We start from the raw sequence: 5,804 nt of genomic DNA, 5'->3' as shown, positions 1-5,804 counted from the left end.
CTTCTGATCACTTACCCGTAATTAAGTGCAGGGATCTCCGTTAGTGCAGGGATCAGCAGCTTGCTTCCTTGTTCAGAATCGTGTGCAGGCTTTTTACTTTCAGTTTGGCTCAGGAATAGACACGCCCTGCAGCCAGCATCAGAGACACACAAGCTGCAGCCAGCATAAAGGACACACACGCAGGATCAGATATCTGGAGCTGTCTTATAAACGGGTGAGTGTCTTATTTTAATTATTTTTTTAAAAATCGGGGGTGGCTTACTTAATGGGGATGTCCTAAAATCGGGGAAACACGGTATTCTTACATATTATACATTTTTAACAAGCAATACCTAAAACAAGCCAATATCGACCAATTTAGAAGCTTGTAACGTGAAATTATTTTTTTCTAAAATATCCTTAAAAATCACAACAAGACACTGAAATTGGGTTTTAATTGGTTTTTAATAGCTTTAAAGCGCTGCTGTGTATTTACATTAGAATGCAGGCAGGCTGCCAGGATTTTCCCCCGAATGAAAGTGGAGGTTTTAGTTTCAGTGTTTGGAACTTTGAAAATTATTATCTCCGCAGTGCTGATAAATACAAGGATACTAATAATTCAGAGTATGTTTATACATTATGGTGTATGATGTGGACACAGGTTCACTTTAAGTCACAGCTGTTATTGTTAATTTTAGTGCTTATAAAATCTTAAATTATAATGGTGAATCGGAATTTTAGATTTTAATATCAAATCAAAATTGCATCTGCTTGCTGTGCTATCTAATTATTATTCTGAGTTCAAAGGACTTCTTTTTCTCCGGGGTTTAAAAATTCAATTTGAAAGCAGTAAGGTTCTTTATTGAGTGATAAGGATGTGAGAAACTGTACGGTACCTCCACTCTACTTATGTCCTCAGCTGACCCTGTAAATTTTGTGCTTCACTGATGCTCAGAAATTCCACACTGCTGTTCACTAAATGCCACTATAAAGTATGTTTGATCTTTCTGATGCAGCGTGGTGGAACTTTCTGGTGGTGGGCATTGTAACTTTTCTACTCAGTAATGCAATATAATAGTCAGAGCCACTCTAAGCAAGTGTAAATTCCACAGAAGATATATTTCTGTGGAGCTTACCCTGGAATAATTTGCCATTTGTGGACTAATTCCTCGCCCAATATGTCCCCAAGATATCTAACATGTGTACTGTGGTATCTGATTTACTAATATCTTACTATTAGGTGTTGTGTTGCTCATATATGTCTCTGTTTGATTATATCCTTTTTCTAAATATATCTTGATGATCAAGTTTGTGCTGAATCATTGAAGTCAATAGAGAAGTAATTCTGGTGGTTAGTTTCAGACGTATCTCTTCAGCAGCCAAATGTACCATAATGCCACTAGAAAACCACCATATGTCTTAGGAACATTGGATAACTAAACCCCAAGAAGTTAAATGTGTACAGAAGTGTATTAGGGTTTTTATATGCAGCTTTTATGGCAACATGGGGCAAATTCTTCATTGTACATCTCCCTAAAGCCTGCTCACTCTTGCTAAGAAAATTAGATTGTCAGCCCTAGTGTATATTTTACATGGTATATAATTTTATTTAGCACATGGTACTACATTTGGACTTCATACCATGCCTTGGATGAGTACTTATAATAGAGGCAGAAGGCCTAAGAGTAGTGTTTCAAAATATAAATAAACAGATAAAAAATAGTTTTCAGCCAAATGAGAAGGCTCTTGGTGAGGTCTTCCCTAAACGCCGACATCTCTGACATCTTCAACGAGCTTTGGTTGCAAAGAATGGACAGCACCAAGTTACAGAAATTGCATGTTTGCAATCTGTGAAGCCCTAATACAACTTGGGTGTATTGGAACAGATTGTTAAGCCTATTCCACTTGTTCTCTACCACCTCAAAATCTAGAACCACTGACCTGAGTGATCTTCCAGTACTGCGACAAGTGGTACAAATAATAAAGAACCCTTTTTGGCAAATATAACCAAAACATAGGTGTACTTTTTTAAAAATGTATTTATTAAACTAACATCATTGACTACTCCTGGGTACTTCATTTTTTTTTAACAGCAGGGACTGAAATAGCAAACACTGTGATACAGGTGTCCAATAGCATACCTGCCAGACTGCCAGTATTAAACATTGGTACACGTGGTCATTTTGAAGTAGCCTTGTAAAACAAATTCTGTCTCTCAATATTGCTGTTTTACTAGTAGAGCCAAACTGATCAGAATGAGCAATGTACTGATGAATTTCATGACAAGCCAGAATCCCATTAGCAACACTGAATGAACACTCAGAGCCAGAAATAGGCAGTACACATCCTATCTTGGATCATCCTTCACACTGAAGGAGGAAAAATGTTTTCAATGCTGTTTGTCTTCCTCACCAATTGAGATATTAGAGTATGGTATGACAGTACTTGCTATATAAAATAGACTACAAAACAAGAGGGGAATCCAGAAGGTGGCTCCCAGTTCTTCTATCTGTGACATGGCACTAGTTTAGTGAGATGGTAGCATTGCAATACACCTATTACATTGCATCACACCTGGAACATTACTTTACCTTGGTAACTTGGCTGAGTTGTCATGAAATTACATTACAATGTAGCAGCTTTGACGGCACAGTGTCAGCACCTATAGATTTGGCAACATAGCACTGTTTTGTCTTTGAAAACACAACCAGACTAAGTTGTTTAGACCAGTGGTCATCAACCTTTTTGGTCCCGCGGACCACTAAAATTACCGGCTCCTGACCATGCATGCGCGGGGCGCCAATTGTCAATCAAAGGGGAGGAACCTCCCCATAGTGACATCATAACGCCATAACTCCACCCTCTCTGTCATCGCAAATCTGAGCCTGTGATGGGAGAGTGGGCGGGTTGTGTGCAGGGACACAGTCTGCCCACCTCCCAGAGCCTGGGCACTGCTCAGGGAACGTGGTCCTCGGCTCTGGCCTTCTCTTCCGCTCGGGAGTGCATTAACCAGAGCCGTGGTTCACCGGTTGGCAACCACTGATTTAGACTGAAGACAATCAGAGACAGTTCTACAGAAGTCTGGATATAAACAAACAGCAGAATTTCAGCTATCACATATAGGTAAGTAAGCATCTGTGGGGGGTAGTGTGGGTTAGGTTTCTCAGGGGAAGGGGGTAAAAACAATTTCAGGACTTAATGGAACCCAACTATATTTACTATATCCACAATTTACAGTAAAATAATGTGGTGGTCAGCAGGATGAATGCCTCCTACATATTTGGCCATTGGGAAAAATGTCACCCCAACAGATAGCCAAAAAGATCATTGGTGCCAGGTAAACTTAACTGAGAGACCCAAATCACTCATTGCTCAAGGACCCCCTAGCAACATCTGGAGGAACCCTGGTTGGGAAACACTGGTCTAAAGAGGTAAGTTGTAGAGAACAAGAGATAAGGTAATCAGTATGCTGTGTAGAAGGTTGGTATCTGAAGAGGTGACCTTGGTCAGATTATATGGTTGCCTGAAGTGTTGAGTTTTAAGGATAGGTTTGAAGGTGATTGAGTGTGAAGCCAATGGTGGAAGTTCCAGAGGTGAGAAGAGGCACACAGAAACTCTTAATACAAGAATAAAAAGGGAAGTTTGGAAAGGATGAGAGATGGAGGCCATATTGGGGTTTAGGATGGTATCTGGAGATAATTTATTTTATCTTTTAAAGAAGCTAGATTACATAGACTAAGGAAGAGATAAGCTGTGTACACACGTGCAATTCTTGTCGTTGGAAAGGATCTTTCACAATCCTTTCCAACGATAAAAACCGCACGCCAGGACCCCAGGACGGATCCACGGACGATGAACAAAGCAGGCTGTACACACACCAGATTCTCGCCTGATACTGGCCCTGAGCCGATTATCGGGCGAGAAAAATTTGACGTTTGTACGTAGCTTTAGAATTTCATTGTTATACAGTAAATTCTTTTAACATTTTAGTTGCTGCAACTAAATATCTTTCCTCTTATTACACATATCGTGTTAGTAAGCCTGAATTTGTAGTGTCTTATAGTTGCCTTTACCTTAACATCCAGATCCCAAGTGTAATGTTTGTATAATAAATGCCAAAACTGCTGGTAGAACTGTAAATGTCTCGGCTTGACATTTGCTTTCCATTTGCTAGGGAAAAAGATATCCCTTTATTATTATTATTATTATTATTATTATTTTTATAAATAACATGACTTTTTATAACTGAAAACAGATCTCATTTTGCTCATTTAAATGTTATGCATATTTCCTAGACTTCTCCTAAGATACATTAGTCTTGTGTTTACAGCTAAAGTGAAACTTCTTCATCAGACATAATGGAAATCAATGAAATTCTAAGAGGATATTTACTTTAGTAAGCTGATGCAAATATTCTAACATTAATTAAATCAATGATTATTATTTACATATTTAAAGTAATTTCATCAAAGTTAGTCAACAAGCAACAAGCCTACAGTTTTGCATACACTTTAATACAACTATTTATTTCTTTATATATTTAAAGGATTTTCTTTTTGTCCAGAAAACCCAAAATAGGGTTTGATCTTTGTGTCATCCTATAAAGGAATCTATTGTTCCTAAGATGGTGGTGTTTAGGGTTTAGACATAACAAGTTTGAAATAAAAATTGACATTGATCCCATAAACACACTCCATATTATATTCTTGATTGTCTTATGGCTGTTGGACCAGGCCACTTTAAAAACATATATCTATATTGCCCAAAGAACCTTAATGCAAGCCTATAGTATGTACTTTCCCAGTAAGGCTACAAGGCAACATAATTAACTGATATACACAAAAAAGGTTAGTACAACTGATATTTTAACCAATGCCATAGATACTCTCATGGTTACTTGAATGCTGAATATGCAGCCTTTTTCTATCTTTTGGAAATTCACCTGGATAGATATCTGTATTTTTTCAGGACTACAACTTCCAATTTCACTAATTCATAATAAAGGACTACTGTATTTTCTTATTAACCCTGTTTCATTTTTTAGGGAACTATTCATAATTTTTTGTTAGTGATTTGGCCATGTTTTGTCGTTTATTTCAGGGGTCCCCAAACTTTTGGGGCTGGCAGACCTCCAGACCGCACATGCATGGGGAACCGTGTGTCACTCCACAGGGAAGAAACTACCCCCAGAGTGACGTCATAATGCCAGAACCTGTCCACACAAATGAGCCTGCGATGTGTACTGGAGACGTGGTCTGCTGGTTTGGCAGCTGTGTCCCCCCCAAGCGGGGTCCTTCTCCTGACCCCACTGGGGGGTGCACGTTCCAAAGCGATGGCCCACTTGTCAGACAGCCAGGACCCTGTGTTGGGGACTCCTGCTTTATTGTTTGCCCTGTTTTCCCCATATATCCCTCTATCTCTTATTCTTAAACCAGATTTGCCTAGATTTGTTCTAGAGGAACTGCTTGGCATAAAAAGGACAAGTACTTTTATTCATTTGCAAATCTGGTTTTGATTTGACATTATAAAAATAAAAAGGGGAAAAACACAGAATCGCCAAAAGAAATGTTAATACATAGACCCCTAGTTTCTTTTTGCAATTCAGTTCTAACAGGGCCATCTTGTTAATAAAGTTTGTGAAAGACATAAGAATTCGGTGGGCCTCTAAAGTATTGTTTTTTTTACTAGACAGTTGCTAAAATGTCCACACACTTTTTTTTAGTATTGCTGCAAGGGTTTGGTTTCCTGTAAAAAAAAAAAAAAAAGTAGTTTCTTAAGTGTGTCAAAACAGACTCCTGCAGTTTTAATATTTCACTTCCTTCCAT

Source organism: Pyxicephalus adspersus, chromosome 3 (assembly GCF_032062135.1).
Source record: "Pyxicephalus adspersus chromosome 3, UCB_Pads_2.0, whole genome shotgun sequence".
Taxonomy (NCBI): Eukaryota; Metazoa; Chordata; class Amphibia; order Anura; family Pyxicephalidae; genus Pyxicephalus; species Pyxicephalus adspersus.
Note: the sequence above shows the minus strand (reverse complement) of the source record.